A 25339-nucleotide genomic window follows, 5' to 3' on the forward strand; every position below is an offset into this window, starting at 1 on the left:
AGGTCCAATTAGAAAATTAAGGAACAGCACAATCTGCAACATTAACTGAAATAAATAATTAGATAATTTTAGCCTAGCTTATACCGTCCGTTATACATTAAACGTGCATGCGCATAAATTTTGTAGCTTCGAGGTCCGGATTATAGATTATTCCGTATTATGGAAGTCTGGATTAAAGACTTTGTACTGTATGTGATTTTAAGATTATTTTTAGAAAAGGTTATTAAGATAAATAATTATATTTTTGAATTCATGTTGAAAATTTTGAATTACTAAGAATTAGATAAAAAGGTAATAGATAAAACGAAAACACTACGAACAACACTGAAGTTTGAATCTCCGTTAACTTATCACATTACATTCAATTTATACGATACTAAAGATTTATACTGAGTAAAATTACCCCGACTAGAAATGCATTCAAGGCTAAAATCAAAATTCACCAAAGATGCTGTGAATTCAGTGGTTTACAAACATTACAAAAGTATAAATAAATACTCAGGGGTACTTACGTATTAACGCAACCAGGCCAAAATTCGCATAAATCGCCAAATTTGGCGACCCTACTTACGGCAACCTTATGTTAATTTATTAAAGCGAGGTGTGCGTAGTTCGTAGATTTGTTTGTTGCCTACATCGTGCCATTCGTAGATGTTTTTTTAAGTTAAATCATGTGTACATGGATTCTTGTCTATATTTCGAACTTTAAGCCTAAAATGTCTCCAAAAACGCGGTTTTCGCACATGCAAAAACTACGTTTTGAACACACGATTTAAGCTAAAATTCCGAAACAAAAACAAAAAATTTAGATAGCAAAAACGTAAAGTTTCTAACCAAAAATATTTGACAAGAATCCATGTACACAGCGACATGTTTTAACTTAAAAAAACATCTACGAATGGCACAATGTAGGCGATGAACGAATCTACGAACTACGCACACCTCACTTTAATAAATTAACATAAGGTTGCCGTAAGTAGGGTAAACAAAATAATACAAAAAACTGTATTAAAAATTATCTGTAATTAATAATTGTACATTTTCTTTCTATTCATACTTTTTTACTCAAACTTACAAATCGCGCCAACCTGGTTGCGATAATACATAAGTACCTACTTAGGTACAAAAATTATTAAAAATCTGTAGTGCTGGTAACCCTTTTTTACCGGGGGAGGGGGGGAACAATGCAAACAAGGACATTGACCAAGGAGACGGGATGCTCTTTGTCAAGGACTTTTTAAAAGAGAAAATGCTTTGCATACACATTATACATGATGAAAACCATGAACACTTCCATGCAGCCAGTCCATTCGCCACAATTTAAAACCACATTGAACTACAGTGTTTAGCAACTTGCTATTGGTTGACACGGATTAACCATTGCCAGTACTTATAAATACATTATATGCAACAATACTCCATAAATAGGATACTATAAGTACTGTTATGTATAGCAGCTACCCAGATGGGACAACAATTAGTGTCGCTGACTGCCATATCGATTCCCTCTTTGAGAAGGCATGGATGTTTGAAGTATATAATGTTTGTGCAACAAGGGGGTAACCAAAAGCGGTTGGAGACCTAATTGCTCTCCCTCTTGGAATTCCATATGGGGTGGAAGCTTAATAGTTAGCACAGTCTCACCACACTTAATATGCCAATAAGGATGCACAGGTGCTGCCTTTCCTTCAACCTGTACCTATTATGTATAATAAATAAGAAAATATCGGATATAATTTCTTCAGCACACTTAAGTGAAAATAAGTTATGCTAGGAACTTTTTTGTATCCTATCATGTGGAGAAGATAATAAGATCATGTAGCAAGGGATAAGAACATGCAGCCAGATTTTGAAGAGAAATCCCAGTTGGCGATTCAATCTCGGGGCCCACTGTAACAAAAAAAAATACCTATTTTTTTCATTGGTTTAAATCAGAGTTACTCAAAATTCTAATTGTTTTATTTGTATACTTTCTCTGGCAGTTGCAGCTGGAATGCTGCTTCGCAGGTCAATTGTTAACATGAGTTATTAAAGTGCAAGACTAGCATATAACATGAGAATTTAGGCTGTATGGATACAGCAAAGAGGCTTTAGGAGGAGGGATGCCTTCGTGGAGGAACTTTTAAGGAAACTGCTTTATATTCATATCACATACAGGGAAAACCACGCAGATGAGATTGAACCTGAGTCAAACTACCAGCATTCTGGGGTCTAACCAACTGGCCACTACGGGACATATAAATGAGGAATATAACAACAAAATTAACCATAATGTTATTTATCTATTAACAGCTATGTATTTATTATCAATATATATATTACAAAATTCAAAATTTGAACGTGCAATATCTAAAGTTCCCTCCTCCTCCTTATATATATATATTATTTTTTTAGAAATTTTTCTTATAAGATCTAGGAATTCATTCCTAGAAAGAATTAAGAAAAATCCTAAGAAAAATTACAGTATTAAAGTAATTTTTTTACCAACTGAGAATCTTGTATGTCACTTTTGTATACTTTCTGGGTACAGAATCACACTGTAGCTAATGCAAATATATCGAATGATAAGGCAAACAATAATACATTGTCGAATGTTAGCCATGGTCATAATTTCACTGAGTGATTATGAGGATAATATTTTTCTCTGACCTAAACAGTAATTCTCCAAAACATCTTTATTTACAGCAAAGGTTACTCATACTAGTTTTCATTTGTTAGTAAAGCAATAGAAAAGGGAGAATGAATTAGGAACTTAAGCTCAGTTAAGCACTGCATTCTTCCTTAAATTTCTGATTTGAAGCACCTTACTTTGTTCCATCTATTATTATTAATAATCTTATCAAAATGACAGTTTTAGTACATGAAGATGCGTGTGTTTTTCTTTTCTCTCAAACCATACATCTGTTTACTAACAGACATCAGAATTTTCCATGCTCTGAAATGATGATATAAAGTAGCTTTTTAAAAACTGATGCAGCAATAAGATCACTCAAGAATTCTAGAAATAATTTAAGATAAAATCTGATGTTTGGAACCCTGTGAGATCATGAGAGGACATATCTGCAAATATTTTTAAAAGTACTTAATGTAATTTATATCCAACTAGCAAATTTCATGATGATGATGAAAGTAGTAAATTAAAAGGTTTTTTGGCTATCACAAGAAAAAAGCAAAATTTTCTGTTTAATGGAATAAATGCACCATGAAGACGATATAGCTGGAATCTTACACTGTGAGGACAATGCCTCAATCAATTAACAGAATAACAAATATCTGTGATAGGGTTTTAAATCCAGAAATTATCCTCACTCCAACATCCAAGTCACACTTTAATTTCACACAATGATGATTCCGAAAGAATACTTTTTTTTTTTTTTTCCCTGCCAAACACCTCTTTCTTTAAAAAATCTAAAGAATATTTTTATTTTAAAATTTCTACATGTCATCTGAATAGATTTACACTGACGATCTAAAACACAGAATTGCCAAAGACCCAATGATTCCATATCTTAAACTTTCTACTGTACCGGGCCAGAGCAATAGGTATGTTAATTTTTTCCTTATATTAATATAAATGTGATTAAACATAATTCTATTATAGAATGAGGTTGGAAATAGCAAAAGCAGAACTTATTAAATTACATAGCAGGTGCAAAGATTTTTATAGCTTTATTATATATGTAGACCCCCCTAAAAATATTAGAATATGCAACTACAGAAGCACACACAAAAAATATGTAATTTTTAAAAAGAACTGAGACGCATAAATGAGTTTTTACTAAGAAATTGAAACTAAAATAATGACACATACATATATGTGTATACATATAGTGGATGGACAAAAATATGGAAACACCTTGTGAAATGCATGTTTGAAAAGAAAGATTGATTTTAATGAAATATGTAGGTGGCGCTGGCATTTTTGACTACTGACGCCACCCATACAACTTCGTAAATGTGCTAAACAGTTCAGTTGTTGTCGGAGTATTGTTATGTGAGGTTGTCATTGCATTATGTCAGAGTTAACAGACTTCGAATGTGGGCGAATTGTTGGAGCACGTATGGTAGGTGCTTCCGTAAGCAAGGTAGCCGAGGTGTTTAGTGTTTCAAGAGGTACTGTATCGAAGATTTATTCCGCATATTTGAAAAGCGGAAAAACATCATCTGCTAAATCACAGCGCGGACGAAAGTGTGTCCTGAGTGATCGTGACAGACGATCATTAAGGGCAATTGTGACGAAAAATAAGAAGACTACAGCTGCAAAAGTTACTGCTGAAATGAATGTTGTGTTACCGAAGCCTGTGAGTACCAAAACAATTAGAAGGGAGCTTCATAAACAGGGAATTGCTGGCCGTGCTGCAATTGAGAAGCCACTCATCAGTGATACTAATGGCCGTAACAGGAAAAGGTAGTGTTTAAGTCATAAAGCCTGGACTATAGAGCAGTGGAAGCGAGTAATATGGTCTGATGAGTCTTCTTTCACATTGTTTCCCACTTCTGGCCGAGTTTACGTCTGGAGAACGCCATCTCAAGCCTATAATACAGACTGCTTGTTGCCAAGAGTGAAACATGGCGGGGGTTCTGTTATGGTTTGGGCAGCCATATCGTGGTTCTCTGCTAGCCCCATGATAACTGTGTCAGGGCACATGACTGCCAAGACTTATGTGAACATTTTGGCCGATCAAGTTCATCCCATGGTACAAACTTTGTTCCCCGATGGTGATGGTGTCTTCCAAGACGACAAAGCCCCTGTTCACACAGCTCACATTGTCCAGGACTGGTTTTCTGAGCACGAGGATGAGTTGTCCCATCTCCCCTGGCCACCACAGTCACCAGACCTGAATATTATCGAACCTTTGTGGTCTACATTGGAACGGAAAGTGCGTTCTCGTTATCCACCGCCAACATCGTTATCTGAACTTGCCACTGTTTTGCAGGAAGAATAGTATAATATTCCCTTGGCAAACATACAGGAACTGTATTTATCCATTCCGAGAAGACTGCAAGCTGTTTTGGATGCCAACGGGTTTCCTACACCATTTTAAGCAAAGAAACTTGTTTTTTTAAAGGTGTTTCCATATTTTTGTCCAACCCCTGTATGATCATAGTGTAATTTATTTTTGTACATATTACATTGTATTTCTGTACTATTTTATTTACATCACAATAATTACATGGTGTCCGGCGATAACATTGCGGCAAAAACATCGCAAGGCGAAAACATCGTGGGAGAAATCATCGCAGTCCTAAAACATCGTAGTACAAAACATCGTCGTCGAAAATAAAGCGGTTTAAAAACTTCGCAGTTTAAAAACATCGTCGTCGAAAATATCGTGATAAAAAATAAAGTATCTACAAATCATCGCATGACAATAACATCGCAGACATGCTTTTTCCATACATGCTTTAATAACTGTAAATGAATATTCCCATAAAGATTTGTGAGCGCAAAATATAAAGAAGGATAATTTTTACTTTCACATTTTTTATTAACTAATAAATTTTTTCTGAAAAAGTAAGAAGGAAACTTAAGCATAGAAAATTAAATGCAACTTATAGATTATACTTTTCACGAAAAATTACCAGTAAAAACTTTATAAAAAATTATTTATTAATGGCCTTTGTTAATTAACTATGTCGGTTTAAAATTCTATTAATTGCTATAAGTTGCATTAATTTGCTATGCTTAAGTTTCCTTCTTACTTTTTCAGAAAAAAATTATTAGTTAATAAAAAAATATGAAAGTAAAAATTATCCTTCTTTCCATTTTGTGCTCACAAATCATTATGGGAATATCCATTTACAATTATTAACGCATGTTTGCGAAAAGCATGTATGGAAAAAGCATGTCTGCGATGTTATCGTCAAGCGATGATTTGTAGATACTTTATTTTTTACTACGATATTTTCGACGACGATGTTTTTAAATTGCGAAGTTTTTGAACCGCTTTATTTTCGACGACGATGTTTTGTACCACGATGTTTTAGAACTGCGATGTTTTCTCCCACGATGTTTTCGCCTTGCGTTGTTTTCTCCGCGACGTTATCGTCCACGATGTTTTCGGCTGTAACCTAATTACATGACAAACTGAAAAATAAAAGATTGAGAAACACATATAGATACATTCTTATTTTATTATATTTTTTGTTGACAATCTATGGGGCAATAGTTGCAGGGAACTGGCAACCCTTTGACCCATACAAATATTGTTATGATTTTGCTTTATGTATTATTTTTGTTGTGTACAATTATTACGTATTATTTTACTATGAATAGGGAATTAATTCTTAGTGATTATATTAATTTACTGTAAATAACGAATTTGTAATGCTCTTATTTAAGAATATATAACATTTAGTATTGTTTAAACTTTTCGTTCAATTATGACAAAGCTCTTTTAAGTTTAGCTGAAGAGTTTGTTACAGCTAAAAGAGTGGGTTTTTTCTTACTTCCGTTCACACAAAGCGGTCAGTTTGTGCCCAACTGCATTTTCCTCTTTTTGTGGGGTTGACCATATGTTTAGGATGTATAGGCGAGAAAGTATTTCAGCCTTTCTGAAGAGGAGTGTGTTATATATTTATCATGTACGGATGTCGCAAGTTTAATTGAATTATGGGTTGGAAACATTCCTCTGTTGCGCGGTAAGAAAGGGTTTTTCATTTTGTTAGAGAGTCTGAATTTCTTCAAATTTTGGCCGTTGTTTATCACCCTTGTTCTAGTTTGTTAGATGGAGTTTAAGTTTAAGTTTTGTTTAAGATTGGCTAATTTTTAATTTTTGTGTTGTTTGAGCGAATGGTGAATTTAGACACGTTACATTTTTAGCGTCTCCGAGCTTTCAAAAGCCGTTGCACGATAGGCAGAAGCAGATTTTTTAGAGACTTAGCTGTTTGGCATTTTTGATAGCGAGGTCAGTGATGTGCTGTTGGACCAAACAGTAGGAAATACCGGAGTTTTTGCGCGAGTTCGTTACCAACTCTTCTGAGTGGGAGTGGAGGAGGGGAAAAAAAGAAATTTAAAAGTTTACAATTAAGTGCCTTTTGTTTTTTGGCTATTCTTTTTTTGATGCCAAGATCGGCACTTGGAAGGCACAATTTCAAGATGGCCCCTACGCAAAACAAAATAAGAAGTCAAAGAATTGCACAAACTATGTGTCCATGTAAATATCCATCTGTTTTCACTTAAAAAAAATCCCAGAATTGCACAAATTAGGTATTGCGCACTGCCTTTAATTTGTCCATGTACACATCGATCAATTTTCATTAAAAAAAAATTAGGAAGCTAAAGAAAAGTTAAAACTATCATGATAACCAGAAATGAGGTTTTGTCGCCAAAATTTAAAAAAAAAAATGTCGCTAATTGAAGGGGCACCCAATTCTACACAAGAGGCAAAACAAAAACTGTGGTGGCCCTTTGTCAGTCATTAAAGGACATTACCGCGTTCCCTAGGTTTTGGGTGGTAGGGACCGGTCCAAGCTTTTCGCGGACTACCTTTTTGATAGTCGTGGGTGATTATGACGGAAGATTTGGGATTAGGTCCAGCATTATCCTTGTTTGGCAACTTTTGTTTGAAAAATTCGTCGCTGACACTTTTTTTTCTTCTTGTGGAAGAATTGAGTTCGAATTGCTCACGCCGAAGATACAGATTTTATGATGATAATATTGAAAAAAAGGAGTGGCTTCTTTTCAAGTATAATTCCGAAGGTTTTGCGCTGAAGATGCAGATTAGTGATGAGAGTATGAAACGTCGTCAACTCCACTTGCCCGTTTGCCTGCTTTTATCCACAGTGTCAGCAAGAACATTTCAAGGGCTGATTTTAGAGTTAAAATGCTACTAGACAGAGTAGTGCTGGAACTATGAGAAATTTTCCATTATGCCTTGAACAGACATCTGTATCGGTTTTCCTGACAACGCTGAAGTTTTGGCTGTTATTGTTTCGACGATTCGTGACTGGATCTGGGCAGCTCCCCGAGTCCATCAGACTTCTGTATGTGGATTCCATGAGTGAAATTTTTCGTTTTCTCTTGTTTTGTTTTTACTATGGTTTTGTCAAAAATTGAAAGAGTGAATTTTGTGTTTTTAATGTTTAATGGTTATGTTTATTTCGTTTCGATATGTCTTAAAATAAATATTTCTGAAAAGAAAATTTCACTGAAGTAATGTTATTCAGTAATTATATCAAGTAATTTAATGATTTACTAAATGTAAGAATACAAAATGTTCCATTCTTCTAATTGTGAAGTGTAAATTAATGAGTTGGACTAATCATTCTCGTAAAGAGAGATAAGCGATGTAATTAAAAATTTGGAGGAAATGGATTATTTTTGTAGGGGTAGTCTGGCCAACTATCTATTTAAATGTAAAGTGTTTTGGAGGCTATCTCTAGAGTGGTACTGAAAATTATGTGTTTTAAGAAAGTCAGTGAATCTAGTTTTATTTTAGTGAGAGATAGCAGACTGATGAATTTGTACGGAAATGCATTTTTAACATTTTGCTTTGATAAATAATCGTTGATTCTACCAAAACACCAGGGAGGATATTATCAATTCATTTAAACATTTTAGAGTTAAGATTAGATTTTTATGAAGTTAGTAGTTAGTTTTTCCTTTTTATGTGTTGCGGCACCAAGAAAGGAGTTAGTTAAGCAGTCAGAAGTTTAAAAGTAAAGAGTATCCTTAACTTCAATTTTTTCTACGTAACAATTCTTTGATTTAAAGAGTTGAGAGTTGATCTGATAGGATAACCTTTGTTTTTCTGAGTTGTTGAAGAAGTTTTGTATTCATAAAACTTAGAGCTAAGAAGTTCTGATTATCAGAGTTTTTTTAGAGTTAGTTTTTGTTTTCTTTTTTTTCATGGCACCAGGTGAAGTTTAGAAGTCAGAGTTAAAAATAATTATTTTTTAACATTTTTTCCTACGTAACAATATGACATTCATGATCACATTGCTTTTGCAGTGGTTTATAATTCTAGCAAGAACTGCGACAAGACATTGAAAGAGAAGAGGAAAGATCAATCATTCTTTAAGATAGATCTCACATTGATATCTCAGTTAAAGATCACAAGAATTTGAAATAACCATCAGACAGTTTTTTCAAAGCCATCGAATTAAATACATGACAAAGTCCAGAATCCAGATATCTATTACCCAGAACGATATAAAATTCGGACTTCAAAACTACCAACAGTGTTTTTATTCCGTAGGTTTTACGCATGCGCATTTAATTCCCCCCTCCACGCATAATAAAATATCTGGAGAGTCCCAATCCTTAATTTCACTTCGATACTAAATACCTTGTTATTGAACAAATAATCATTTCAGCATAAATTTGTATGGTCAGTAATCTGGCTCCGTTGTTGCACATCTGCTTTGGCCCACATCTCAATCCGAAACATTCCACATAGATACGTCATTGATCTGACCGACGCCAACCTGGCGAATCATTATTATACTTTCCTTTCATCACAGCATGTTTATCAAGACATGACAACTTGAGCAATGACTCATGTAGTGATGTCTAAACAATTTTTTTATGTTAGTAATTGAAAAATAAATGAGTATGGTAACCTTTTATGTTGACATTATGCTTGGCGATGATTACAGATTCAAGTTAAAATGCGCTAAAAAATGCTGACGAGGAAAAATTTACCAAACATTTCTTTCCATATGCTAAAAATAGATTCTGTTGATAATACAGATAGACCCAAAGATTACATTTAGTATATGTGGGAATTTATTTATTCAGAACTCTGATAAGCCTTAAGCATGTGCAAGAAATACACATACGTATACTAAATAACTAAACTAATACAATTCAGGCTCAACTGTCTCAGTGCACGATTGAAGCATAATAAAATTTAACGGAACAATTTAACAATTTGTCGTTAGTCGCCAAGCTTGTGATGCATAGCCAAATATGTATAGTGAAGGATAGCTAAATTTGATGATGATAGCCGCTAATTTTAAAGGTTTTAGGATATCGCAAAACAAAGGTGAAATTTTCCAATTAATGGATTTTTGTCATTGGATCCTAGCACAGTCCACACCCTTGGAGTGCCCATTTATATGGCACGTATCAATGTGTACATGGGCAAAGTGAAGGGAGTGTGCAGTGCCAAGTTTGTGCAATTCTCTGATGATTTTTTTTTTTAAGTGAAAATAGGTGGATGTGCACATGGATACCAAGTTTGTGCAATTCTTTAACTTGTTATTTTCAAGTTGGCGACTTTGAGAACGTGCAAAGCAGTGGGTGATTTTGCACTTTCCCGATTTGTCACCAAGGGTGTGGGCTCTCCTTGGATTTTACCGATTAAGTAAAGAAATGTGGAGAAGTGGTAATAAATGAAGATGATATAAAAGGAAGTTTTCCATTATGATGACAATGCTTCTCAATCATAAATCATTAATGAATGGCGAAATCTGTAGTATGGTTCTAGATCCAGGAAATACCGCTACTGAAAGTGAAGAAAGTGACAAAGAAGTTACTGAAAATGAGAAAATTTTGATTGACAAGTTAGTTGGAATTCTCAAAACAGCAGTTGCAGGACTTCAGATTATGTCTGTCTACAGAATTAAAGAGAAAGTATTAGCATAAAAAAACGAAGCAACTTAAACAACTTACATTGAAAGAAATGCTTAATAAGGTATACAAATAAATATTAAGCTTTTTTTTTTTTTGTAAATTTTGATACCCTTTAGATCATAAATACTTTATTATTTCATAAATCACGATTTCATATTTTTAATTTTATAGTTTCTACATGCCATCTTATTAGATTTAAACTGATGATCTAATATCCGGGAAAATACTAAATCCGTAATCACTGAAGTCCCGACGAGTCCGGATTTCGGACTTTGTACTGTATAACATGACAAAACTTTCAGTGCTGCGAAGCAACAGGAAAAAAGTTCATTTAATGGTACAATGGGCCTGTCCTAGGATTTAAATGAACTTCATAATACTCAATATTCTGAATGAACATACAAAATGACATAAACATTTAAATATCTATATTATTACCTCACTTCAAGTGGCCAAGGTGAATAAACACAGCCATGTTACTATATATTTCAGTGGTGAATTCAAAAAGTACAGTCATTTTAAAAGTTGAAAGTTTTATTTCTGTTTTAATTTAAACAAGTTCATAAAATACAAAAATATTATTAAAACGTTCAATACCATTCAAATTAAATTTAAAAAAAGAAAAGAACATACATGAGTGCAATTTATGTTTTGCTATAGAATGTTGCACTATTTTCAGACAGAAGAGGAGTGCGTAAGAGTAAACCAGCAAATGAGGTACAGAACATACAGCTTTAAAAACATCTTTGGTCATTTATATAAATGACATAATGTTAATAAATGTTGCAGAAGAATGTTATTAAGAAGCAGCCTATATACACAATCCATCTAAGTCTCATTTTCCTAGGCTGGTTAGTATGCATCTACTAAAATTTTAAAAATGCCACACAGACTAGCAACAGCTATTGTAACATAAATTATGGTTAATGACAGATTAACTGGTTTCTATATTAAACAATACAAAACAAAAAAAAAGTTCAGTTTGTTTATAGCAAACTTACGAGAAAATTACTATCATAAACTATCATAAACATCATAAACTATCAGCAAAAAACAAAAATGTTTATGGAAAACACAAGAAAGAAAACAAAAGTGTGCAAGATAACAGCACGATAGCGTTTCTCTTGTTTTGTATCGAGAATGCGAAGATGCTGCTGTTGGTTAGTATACTTGAAAAAAAAATTATTGAAAAATGAAAAAAATATTGAAATATTCAATAGGTTTTGCATCAGGAGGAGGGGCATGCTTTGGTCCAGGTACTTCAGAAAACGTATTTGATTCATTCGAAAAAATTGTATCCACAGATAAGAACTCATCAATAATATCGTCATCGGAGGTACTTGCAGTTACTTCATCATCATCACTGCTATCACTAATAACTTGTAATCTCTTAGAACGAATGATGATGCCAATTCCACTATCACTTTCAAGGTCATTACTATACTCTTCATTATTACTTCTCATAACATAGCCACTTTCAAATGAATCAGAACTTGACATGGGTTATTTCGTAATTATCAGTATAACACTTGATAAAAAAATGAAAACAATTTCCAATTCCTATAAAACAACTGCTACTGATATCATTACAACTACTCTCAATAATTGCGTATAGTATACTAACCAACAGCAGTGTCTTCGCATTCTCGATATAAAACAAGAGAAGCACTATCGCGCTACGCCATATTTTTGGCATACAACAAGTGAAGCACGATAGCGCCGGACCCAAACGGTTAAGCTTTCCGGCTGATCTTTACAATATGGTAACTGGTAGTTTGGCGACATTTTGGAGGCGATAAAGATTACTACCTGGGACTTTGGTAATAATGTGAACAGTACTCAGTTCCGATTACGCATTATTTTGTGTGAGGGAAATGAAAGATCATGTGATATGTCATGTGATATTAATGGACGAATTACGGTTCTTTAATCAGAAAAGGGGGGAAATCGGGAAAAAATCTGGAAATTTTGTATTTGCCTTTATTCTGTGTTGTGTGAAACAGTGTTCGTTAATTTTTGGATCCCATGGCCCTAAAGTGAATTCGAAATGGGTATTTAGTGGGATTGAAAGGGGTAATAAGTGTTTCTTTAAGGTTGTGCGAGATAGAAGTAAAGATATTTTATTAAGTTATTTATTTTACCTGGTACCTTGGTGTGAACTATAAGTATGATTTTAAAGATCCTGAAACAGAAATAAGAAAAGTTTATCGGACACGTAATCAAGATTCTGAAGAAGAATAGGTAAGTTAGTATTTTTAATTATTTGAGGATATTATTTTTATGCATTGTTCTAAATGTAAGGTGGAAGTAAAGTAATTTGCGTAAATGTGCATGGAAATAATTTAAATATTTGACACTAAGTATTTGTAACCATTTGTAATGAAGTAAAGGTATGAGTTAGTGACGTTTGTAATATAAAAGATAATGTAGAGGTAAAAGTTTTTGGATATTTTATTTATTTTATATGGGGAAATGTTCATATTTGGAAAGGGTAAGTACTTTTTCACGATCAGGTAATTTCATTTATGTTCTTTTTACCGGGTTTAAAGATTCAGAAAATTGTTATGCATTTTCGCGACATTTTTCTAATTTATGAGAAAAAAGCAATGTACATGGATATAGTGAAGAGTGTGCGCAATGCCATTTTTGTGCAATTCTGGGATGTTTTTTTAAGTAAAAATAAGTCGACGTGTACATGGTTTAGTGATATTTTAATTAAATGATAGTTATTTTGTGAATTTTACGTTTGTAGGAATTTGGTATACGTTTAAGTTGAAGTAAACGTGCATGGAAATAATTTAAATATTTGACACTAAGTATTTGTAATGCTTGCGGTATGAATTCGTTGGTGACGTGTATAATATAATAGATGATTTAGAGGTAAAAATTTTTGGATATTTTATTTATTTTATATATGGAAATGTTCATATTTGGAAAGGGTATAAACGTTTTCGCGATCAGGTAATTTCATATATGTTCTTTTTACCAGGTTTAAAGATTCAGAAAATTGTCATGCATTTTCGTGAAATTTTTGTAATTTATGAGAAAAAAGCAGTGTACATGGATATAGTGAAGAGTGTGCGCAATGCCATTTTTGTGTAATTCTGGGATGTTTTTTTAAGTAAAAATAAGTCGGCGTGTACATGGTTTATGTGTATGTGTTATTTTGAAAAACGCGTAAGGAGTATGGTATTGTGCACTTTTTCCCAATTTTGCAGTGAATATTTGTCATGATTAAGCAGTTTTGTTAGATAAAATTTCTAGCATAAGTGTAATTCGGCTAGTAGATTGTTGGAAGAAGTGTTCAGTAGATAAAAAGAAAAGAAACATGTCTTTACTTCGTGAAGACAAAATGGCGGCGGGAAAAAAAAAATAGAGGGTTGCTGTAGGAGAGTTGGTCGCCAAATTTTCGCCAAAAAAACGCCAAGTTACCATAATGTAAAGATCAACCAGCTTTCTTCATGTCTAATACTGTTTACTCTTCTTCAGATTAAACTGTGATGAATCTTCAGTTTGTGGTAATATGGCAACCAACCATTCGATGAAAAAAAATTTTTTTTTTCTTATTTTGAGTTTTAGCCAATGTACAATTTTGCTAAAATTTTCCATTTTCTTATTATTTCAATTGACCAAAATTGCTTTACGTTCAAAACACAGTCAAAAAAGCACGCATTAAATTTTCAAATGCCTATTAGCTGAAATGGTGATGTTTCTCTGAAAAAATGGAACAAACATGTACACAAATTTATTTTCTTCAGGATAAATGAAATGACCTATGAAACTGGAGGGAGAGGATGCTAACATTAGAATGACTGAAAAAATAAAATTTAAATCATGAAATTGCCTTCATTAAAATAATAAAAAGTGGTTGAAAATATATATAGCTTAAGTTAAACACAGAACTTATTTGAATAGGTTGTTACACATGAAATGTAACTTAAAAAAACTAAAAACCCTGAAATTCTCAGATTACACCTGATCATCTTTAGATTTCCAGCTAGGAATCTTTGTTGGCGTAAAAACCAAACACCTGTTACAAGATCAGTCTAAACGGGTGATGAAAATATACGAAAATTGCTTATAGTATTTTTTGTTAATTATTATTATACAGGTTATTCATCTTTCCTACACTTTTTTAACTTCTCTTCGATTAATTTCAATTTTCAGTTAACAATGGACATCACACTTAGTATCACCCTAATAATGGAGGAACAGACTTGAAAAAAGTTGGCTGATCTTTGGAATATGGTAACTAGTAGTTTGGCGACATTTTGGAGGCGATAAAGGTTACTACCTAGGACTATGGTAATAATGTGAAAAGTACTCAGTTCCGATTACGCATTATTTTGTGTGAGGGAAATGAGAGATCATGAGATATGTCATGCGACATTAATGGACGAATTATAGTTCTTTAATAGGAAAAAGGGGGGGGGGGAATTTAGAAAACTGTAGTACTATATTATTTTTTATTAAGCTTCATTGTGTGTTGTGTGAAATAGTGGAAGTGTGCGTGCCACGTAATGAAGATTCTGAAGATTAGGTAAGTTAGTATTTTTAATCATTTGAGGATATTATTTTTATGCATTGTTCTAAATGTAAGGAGTAAATAAATTAATATGATATTATTTGAAAATTGTTATTAGCAATGATTTAGTTTAAAATAATTAGGATTGTAATCTAATTTTTATTAATTTAATGTTTGTGCTTATTTATATTTTAAGTAAAAATTTTTTAATTTAATTATATTTTTATTTAATGATCGTGATTTTGTGAGTTATATGTTTGTAGTATTTTGGAATACGTTTGAGTAGAATACGTTGAGTATTTTCATGAAATTTTTCTAATTTATGAGAAAAAAGCAGTGTACATGGATATAGTGTGTGCAATGCCATTTTTGTGCAATTCTGAGATGTTTTTTTAAGTAAAAATAAGACGACGTGTACATGGTTTAGTGATATTTTAATTAAATTATAGTTATTTTGTGAATTTTATGTTGTAGGAATTTGGTATACGTTTCAGTTGAAGTAAACGTGTATGGAAATAATTTAAATATTTGACACTAAGTATTTGTAATCATTTGTAATGTTTGCGGTATGAATTCGTTGGTGATGTTTATAATATAATAGATAATTTAGAGGTAAAAGTTTTTGGATATTTTACTTATTTTATATGTGGAAATGTTCATCCTTGGAAAGGGTATATACTTTTTCGCGATCAGATAATTTCATATATGTGCTTTTTACCGAGTTTAAAGATTCACAGAATTTTTTTGCATTTTCGTGCAAATTTTTGTAATTTATGAGAAAAAAGCAGTGTAGATGGATAAAGTTAAGAGTGTGTGCAATGCCATTTTTGTGCAATTCTGAGATTTTTTTTTAAGTAAAAATAAGTCGACGTGTAAATGGTTTATGTGTATGTGCTATTCTGAAAAACGCACAAGGAGTTTGCGATTATGCACTTTTTCCCAATTTTGCAGTTAAGCAGTTTTGTTACATAAAATTTCTAGCATAAGTGTAATTCAGCTAGTAGATTATTGGAAAAAGCGTTCAGTAAATAAAAAGAAAAGAAACATGTCTTTACTTCGTGAAGACAAAATGGCGGCGAAAAAAAAAATAGAGGTTTGCTGTAGCAGAGTTGGTCGCCAAATTTTCGCCAAAAAATCGCCAAGTTACCATAATCCAAAGATCAACCAAAAAGTCCAACTAATAATTACAAACAATACAGCATTATCTAGGTATCTATTACATTCCATTAATGCTGTCTGTACAAAAGCTTCAGTAAATATATTTAACTAACGTATGTTGCATTAAATTTAACACATTCATTTACAAAAACATTAAAATGCTTAGCCGACACAGTAAAAAAAAGTAGTAGACATTTTTAAACATTGTCCTTATGATATTAATACCACGTAATAAAAATCTATATAATATAAATATTATGTGTTCTCATAATTTACTATAATATTGGGTAGAGTAGACTTTAAGGTACCCCTTGGTATTATGGCGAAGTTGTTGTTTCATTTATCGCCAAGTTTTTGTTTCATTTATGGTAGCCTGAGTAGTTGAATGTTATGGAAACCCTATTGTGACATAATAGGGTGCATGATTCTGGGAAATTTTGAATCATGGGATGTTTTGTAAGCATTTTTTGTGGTGTGTTTTAAAACTGTTTAGATGGATTTGAATGGGTTTGTAGGAAGAAAGGTTCAGATGGTCACTACGTGAAGCGTTCGATCAGAAAGAGTACCTGGTTTGAAAAAAGTCATTTGAGTATGATTGATATTTTGATTTTTACGTGGCTCTGAGTGTACAAAGCGAACTTGAAAATCATGGTAAGTGAATATTTGCTTTTGGTAGTGCTTAAATGTATAACATGTTTTTCCTTTTTTATGTTATTTTATTGTTTGGTTAAATGTATTTTATTGAGATTATGTATTTTTTGTTTGCCTATATTGTAGACTTTGGTGCTCCTTTGACTTTTTAAGTGAAAATATATTGATGCGTACATGGACAAAGTAAAGGGCGTGCGCAATGCAAGTTTGTGCAATTCTGGGATTTTTTTAAAGTGAAAATAGGTAGACGTGTACATGGATAAAGTTAAAAGAGTGCACAATGGCATTTTTGTGCAATTAGAGGATTTTTTTTCAAGTGAAAATCAGTCGACGTGTACATGGATAAAGTCAAAGGAGTGCGCAATGCCATTTTTGTGCAATTCGGGGGTTTTTTTTAAAGTGAAAATAAGTCGATGTGTACATGGATACCGAGTTTGTGCAATCGTTTGTCTTATTATTTTGGCTTTGTGTAGCAGCGATTTTTGGCGCAAAAATAGCCACTTCGCAAGCCAAAATAACGAGTCAAAGAATTGCACAAAATCGGTATCCATATACCGCCAAAAATCGCCAAGTGGTTCCCTAAACTATACTTTTACCATAATATTAGATACAATGGTAACACTTTTTAAGAAACTTATTAATTCATAAAATGGTACAACTCTAATATAGGCCCTAATTTCACCAAATGTGGCGATATGTGTTCTGCGCTGGTTTTTGGCACGATTGCGTGTTCGATGGCAACCCTGTTGACGTTGAAAAATCTTTCGCTGGAGCTCGTTGATTCGCCTCTGTGTCTGAGAAGATGGGAGGGAAAGATAAAATGGTAGTTGTTGAATTGAAGTTCGGCAAAAGGAAATATCATTGTGGCTATCCTGTTGAGGGGTAGTGGGTATTTGGAAGTGTGGAAAGAGGGTCTGGGAGATTATTTTTAATGGCAGTGCATGATAGAAGTAGGCGATAGTGATTACGTGGCGGCATGTTAAAGGCGGTATGAAATTTATATTTCTGCTATTCGAAAGCGCATTAATCCATGGTAAGTGCATTTTATTTTATCCTTGTTTTTATTTTGTAGAAGTTTGAAATTTATTTTAGTTTATTTTGTTGTTTAGTGTCTAGACTGTGCAATTCGTAGATGTTTTTTAAAGTTGAAACAGAATGCTGTGTACATGGTATTATTTGAAATTTATTGTTGTTATGTTATTTTATTAAAGCGAGGAGTGCGTAGATCGTAGATTTCTTCCTTGCCTAAATTGTGCAATTCATAGAATTTTTTTAAAGTTTAAACAGGATGCTGTGTACATGGTATTCTTTGAAATTTATTGTTGTTATGTTAATTTATTAAAGCGAGGTGTGCGTAGTTTGTAGATTCGTTAGTTGCCTACATTGTGCCATTTGTAGATGTTTTTTTAAGTTAAAACATGTCGCTGTGTACATGGATTCTTGTCAAATATTTTTGGTTAGAAACTTTACGTTTTTGCTATCTAAATTTTTTGTTTTTGTTTCGGATTTTTAGCCAAATTGTATGTTGAAAACGTAGTTTTTGCATGTACGAAAACCGCGTTTTTGGAAACATTTTAGGCTAAAAGTTCGAAATGTAGACAAAAAATTTAGATAGTAATATGGCAACTTGAAGTTTCTCGCCAAAAATATTTTGCGCGAAATTTGGCGACTTGAGGGCGCATATCAGAGTAGTTCCCATAAAATAATGAATATGTATCAAGACAGAATTTCCATATAATGTTTTTTTTTCTGCTCTTTCAAATCAAATTATAATTAAAGAGATTATATTTTATACATAACTCTAACTTATATTTTATATATATTAAGTAAGATGAGGGGGGGGGGGGTTAGAAAGAAAAGAAAGAGAAAAGAAAAAACAAAGTTTTAAGGTAATTGAAGTTCTGACTAGATTAGTTTACAATTAAAATCACATCTGCATACCAGGTATAAACCTGTATAATGTATAAGGTGAATAATTTATGACAAATTACACCACAAGACAAAATTAATTAAAATTTATATTAACTTATACTTTACAGTGTGTTTTCTACGGAAAATTAAAGCAAATTTTTGGAGGCGCCAAAAGAAAAAAAGCTACAAAATTCTGAAATCTGAGGTTAATCATAATTCACATGAATGCACTCGAAAAAAATTCAAATGTTAATTAAAATAGTGAATTTAGCTCATACAATTTCTGAGAATACAGTTTTCTGTAATTTAATACAAAAATGTAAAAGAAAATCCAGGGTATTTTTTTAGTCACAACTATTCAAGAATGAAAATTAACATTCACTGAAAAATGCATCTCTAACATTTACGTTCATCTAAAATACTTTCAAAATAAAGTATAAAAACATAAAATGAATTTGGTTTTCCTTTCAAGTTTCAAATCGAAACAATAATAATAATGAAAACAGAAAAAATAAATAATGCTGTCATCAGCTGACGGCAATAAAAACAAGAAATTCTATTGAAGCATTCAAAAAATGCGATTCCGTATTGAGAGCCATTTAACGAATATAAATCAATTAGAATTAAAAAAAAAAAACCTTCATGAAACGATAAGGAATTTTTTCTTTTTACTTACAGAAAATACAATTTAGCCAGAGATTCCCATTTCATAATGTTTCCCGACGGTTTTGACATGAACTATTTTCCTGTAGTGCTTACGTTCCGCAGTGCAGATAGAGTTTTTTTATATAACTCATAAAACTACGATGCGCAACTAGAAACTAATTTTCAAATATTAAAGCACAAAAAAAATAATACAGCTGTCAAACAAAACTTACATAACAGTAATACTTCCTTCAGATAAACAGAAACTCATTTCTTTTCAGCTTGGTACGACACCTATGTGGTAGGAGACGCTGCCAAGCTACATTTTTTTGCATGGCTTTTTTTTGTAAACAATCACCCCGCCTCAGCGTTCTTGTTGCCACATGCTTTTATTAACAAAATTTACACACTATTTTAAAATGCTTTTTTTTTTTTTTTTTTTAAGGAAAACTGATATTGAATTCAACACAGTTTTTATTAATGAATTCGAAAATAAAAACAAAATGTTCCAGTTATTTTCATCTTCCTTTGCTAAGCAAAAATTCCTAATCTATCTAAAACATAGCTTTATCAAAAATATTCCGAGAACAGCCGGACACCAAAACTAAAGAGAAATGTTTCATTACGATTAAAAAAAACTTGGCAGTCATTTCTATAGAAAAAGTTCCTCAAATAAGTAGAAAATAAACAGCGAAATATGAATGGATATTTGTGATAGAAGGGCATAACTGATGAATAACACTTCGTTATATTAGACTGAGTTATAACAAAGCATGCGTAAGCTATCTGTCTGAGTGAAGGAATGTTTTCGTGGACGACATTTTAAGGGAAACTGCCCGTATTTATGTTACACATGTGAAAACCCACTAAATTTTCCATGCAGTCAATACGTTTACCAGGATTTGAACATGGTAATCATACGAGAAAAAAAAGCTCCAGATGAGAATTCAAAATCAAATTTCATGTTATAAGTTATTTTAATCTGCATATATCATTTTATGTATTCTATATACCTATAATGTACTGTTTCATTCGTAACTTGAAATTTTACTATTACTTTTATTTTTAGCAGATAATAAGCCCAGTCATAGATATTTTTACAAATTTAATCGTCAATTTTTAAATCTCATTTCTACTATATGCATATAAAATGAGGTCTAAGGTGGTCGTGAACATCATCGTTTGTTTAAATAATGAGCGGTTTGTTAAAAATCAGATTAGGTGAAAGATCTTTTAATGTATAGTATTTTAATACTCCTTAGTACAATGTAATAGGTTTAGTTTAGTTTAGTTTAGTTTAGTTAATGTAATAGGTTCATTTACAATACGCAACATCCACAAAGTAAACGTTACAACTGAATTCGGCTATCTTTTTGAACAACAATCTCTCTCTCGTTGCCATTCCGTAACAGAGAAATTTACCTCTCATGGAGTTTGATAGTGAGGCAACATAAGGATTGGAAGGTCATGAAATGGGAGACTAGATTTACGCTTCAAAGGCATTGGATTTAGGGACAGAGAGTTTTAGAAATCGTTTGCTACGGGCCAAAAGATTTAGAAGCGTTCTTTTTTTTTTTTTTTTTTTTTTTTTGTGTGTGTGTGTGTGTGTGTGTGTGTGTTCTCGTATGTTTTATTTATTCTTAAATAACACATATGCAGAAGCTTAGACAGAAATTTGGAAGCATGCATTCCTCCTCCAAGCATACATTCCATTCTCTTTCCAGAGGTGGGGAACGTACAGCCTCTGTGAGTTTCTTGCGCGGCCTTTAGCTCTTCTACATCTTGACACTCGAGAATAAAACACGATCTGTGTGTTGTATCAATTAATATTTAAGTATATAGATTACGATAATCTGAAAAGTAATAGAATTAAATATCGTGCTGGCATATATTGAGCATAACATGAATTAGAGTGTTGCAGTTCTAGCAGTCCTTTTAGCAGTAATTTTCAATTGCTTTACTTAGATGAAAGCATTTAAATTCATTGCTTAATTTAGATGAAAGCATTGATAAAATTGACTCGGTGCAAGTGTTATTTTTTATTCGTAGTGTAACTAAAGATTTTCAGTCTTACGAAGAACTTCTTCCGCTGGGTACACTAACTGGAAGAACTCGCACAGTTGGCATTTTCGGAAACGTCAGAGAAATATGCCATCGATTGCAATTAAATGTCAGTAATTTAAGTTAGTACATGCAACGATGGCGCACCTTTCATGAGGGTAAAAAAAGAAGGATTTGTTATTTTATTAAAAAAGGAAAACTTGAAAAAATGATAAAATTTTACTGCATTTTGCATCAGCAAAATGCATGAGTAAAAATAAGCATTTTGCAAGACACTCTGGATTTCTGGACTATTTCGATTGTCAACTATATTTGAATAAATGTAATGCATCATCGTGAATTTCGGCGGATGTTAAATTTAGACGAGGAAACATACAGTGTTGATCTACCGTACTACTGCCAGGAGTAACAGAGAAAACACACTCTGTATTTATTATTTTGCGTGTCAAAAAAATCTGTATTTCTTTTCTGTGTAAAGAGGTGCATATCTTCATTCCTAGACTGTTACATTTCTTGTAAACGTTAGTGGCTATTGTCCTACTGTCTAAGTCTTATCATTGCTTAACGGACAAAGCTCCCTGGTCTAATCTGTTTCCTTGGTTTCATTCAGAACCCTATATGAATTGGTCAGGGTAGGGGGATAATAACTTATAAATTTATATTATATATTAGATTTCGGAAAGCGTCAGTTATGTCTGTGGAAAGCGTCAGTTAACTTACCTGCCTGCAGTGCAGACAAGTTAATGTGCTTTAGATTTTCTTCCTCAATGTGTGGTGTATATGTATAAAAATTCAGAATGTTTACACGTGAAGATTACAAATTTCTGGAGACAAAGGTAGAAATTTCAAAGAAAGTAGAGAATCGCAAATGTAAAACAAAGTTAGCAGCTGGCTATGGAATTAAAAAAATATTTTGTCAACTTATTTGAAAAAGTAGGAATCAAATTTAGATTCATGGAAAAAAAATCTAAATTTGCTAGCAAAAGAAAACGCAAGAGAAATGCATCCCAAGAAGATCTAGAAAAAGCTCTACTGCTGTGGTTCCAGGAGGCTAGATATCGAAATTTTCCGATAAATGGACCCCTATTGTAGACTATAAAGTATTTATCCCGCTTTCTTAGTATCCCTTCGTAGTGTAGTGGTCAGCACGCTGAGTGCGTATTCTACAGGTTAGTGGTTCGATTTCCGGCGAGGGAATTGCTCATTTTTCCTCACCCCTGCTTAAAAATAACCTAATGACTCTATAGTGGCGCCCGAACTAAAAGCGTTGCGGATGATGACTCTCCACACTCAGGATTTGGCGATTGGGTCCCCTAAAAACCCCAGCCGCCTTTTAAAAGGGGGGGAGTATATAATGTATTTCTCCCACCTTATTGGCATGCCTTCGTAGTGTAGTGGTCAGCACCCTGGGCGCGTATTCCAGAGGTCCGTGGTTCTATTCCCGGGAACGGCGTTGCTCATTTTTCATCACCCCTGCTTTAAAAATAACCTAATGACTCTACAAGACTGATGAATTGGCAAATTGAATGATTATTCAAGGTTTTAAGTGCAACGATGGATGGCTTTCTCGACTGAAGTCGAGGCACAGTATTTCTCTTCTAACTGTATGTGGTCAAAGCTCTGATGTAAACGAAGACGTATGTACTAACTTCGTTAGGAAACTGACAGGGCTTTACTGGCAGTTTCCTACTACTCTAATTTTCTGCCGAAAGATACTTTTAATGCAGATGAAACTACATTTTTTATAAACTCTTGTCAAACAAGACATTACATTTTAAAGGTGATCTTGCATAGGAGGCAAAAGCAGTAAACAGAGAATTACAGCTTTAGTTTGTGCTAGTATGGATAAGAGTGAAAAGCTTAAATTATTATTGATTGGGAAGTCCAAGAATACACTGTGTTTTAAAGGAATTCGAACACTGCCAATTGATTATGTAGCCAGTACAAAAACATGGATGACACGAAACATCTTCAGTAACTGGTTAAAGGAATAGGCCAGCAATTTTCGAGAGTAAAGCTTAAAATTCTCTTATTTTTAATTAACGCAACCTGCCATAAAACCTTCCAGAACTTAGCTCCATACAGGTTGAATGTTTGCCGCCAAACACAACTGCGAAGATACAAGCAATGAATCAAGAAATCATAAGAGACTCTTACAACAAATATTTTTTCCTTTAGATTGTGGTGAAAATCAAATTACTCTGCAGACTCTGCATGATTTATAAAACAAAGGGGGATGCTTTAAAGAAAGCACAATTAGTAATTGCTTTCGTCATGCTAAATTCATGCACGCCGAAGAGAGCAATCATATTGAAGAATGTGACGATATTGGCATAGCTTTTCCTGAATTCAAAAAATTTAGTTGTGATAACGTTACTTTTTCTATTTATGTAAGGGTAGATGAAGATTTACAAGTCTGTGCTGAGCGATGATAATATAATAAAAGCTACACAAGAAGATGAAAAAGACGAGACCTTATCGAATTCAGAAATAATGCAGAAAATTGTTAAGCGTCCTAATGATTAAGCCACAATGGACTCTATAAAAATCTAAGAGCATGTAAGGATTATGTTAATTTCATTAACAGTTAAACTTCCTTTCGTATCGCTTCTTAATTTCAAATTACCACTTCATACCAGAACGTAGTTTTAGAATCACGTCTGAAAGCTAATGAGGAAGAGTGGTATTTAACTGCGAAGTTCTACTGTCTTAATGAGAGATTACCAACCAGATATTCGTCCAGATATTGCACTCGTCCGCCAAATATTGCACCAGATATTGCACGCGTCCGCCTTTTTAGGCTGATCTCTCGTAAGCTATTATTACGCTCGACCGTACTTTAGGCCCTTGATAGCTTCGCAGTCAATTAGCGTTAAGGGGCCAACTTCGTTAGAATCTTGGTAGCTTCGGCTATATTTGTCTAGTTAAGAATTGTTTAGTTTAATTCTTAGTCTCTTAATTTGAAGCCCGAGTGTCGACTTCATTTTACAACTCCATGACGGAGTTCTGTTAAATCTTATTTGAATTATAAAGGGTTAAAAGACCCTTTCCAAGTTTATTCATTGACTCACGAACTCAAGCGACTATTCGCTTACTAGATCTAAAGATTCTTCACTTTCAACTGTAACTTAGAATTACACAGTGGAGAATACTACAAGCATTTATTCAGACTGAATCTTCATTTGAAAATGAATTGAAATGTTTAATTCAAATCGAGAAGCTGGTTGAAAAATGTAAGAATAATAAACAAAACCAAACATCCATTTGAACAGTTTTTTTCCAAAAGTTTAATTCAGATTTTTAATCAAAGTTTGTAGAGACACAAGGTATTTTTTTGGGAGCAGGCAAGATGAAAATTTAGCAAACGCCTTCGCCGGGAATCGAACCACGGACCTCTGGAATACCGGCCCAGCGTGCAGAACCACTACAGCCCGAAGGCACGCCAAGAAGGTGGGAGAAATACCTTATATATTCCCCCTTTTAAAGGACGACTGGGGTTTTAGGGGACCCAATTGCCAAATCCTGGGTGTGGAGAGTCATCATCGACAACCCTTTTAGTTCGGGCGCCACTAAAAACGGTTAAGTTTACTTTCTACTTCTTTGCATATATTCTCCTTCATTTTAAAGGTAAGTCTTTATACTGCTTTTTAATATGTTTAATAGCATAGTTTAATAGGCAGCATAGTTTAATATACTTTCCAGGGTTATAATTACTCGGAGATTTTTCTTCTTCAGTAATAACGTTTAATTTTTTTTTACCCAATGGCGGGAATTGCCTATAACGGCGTTGACCACTACTAAGGCCAGAA

At 33.2% G+C, this 25339-nt stretch overlaps 1 protein-coding gene across 2 annotated transcripts in view; it reads right to left on the minus strand.

Moving 5' to 3' along the window:
* Window positions 1-19833, minus strand: part of LOC118198621 (uncharacterized) — a 35335-nt gene extending 15502 nt beyond the window's left edge. Inside the window, exon 1 of one of the 2 annotated variants that reach the window (XM_085814048.1) lies at window positions 19703-19833. The gene's annotated coding sequence lies outside the window, so the exon portion shown is untranslated. The other variant, XM_085814049.1, reaches the window with a different exon arrangement.
* Window positions 19834-25339: the final 5506 nt, after the last annotated feature.

Source organism: Stegodyphus dumicola, chromosome 3 (genome assembly GCF_044657685.1).
Source record: "Stegodyphus dumicola isolate Sdum_Otavi_A_Nest chromosome 3, ASM4465768v1".
NCBI classification, from domain to species: domain Eukaryota; kingdom Metazoa; phylum Arthropoda; class Arachnida; order Araneae; family Eresidae; genus Stegodyphus; species Stegodyphus dumicola.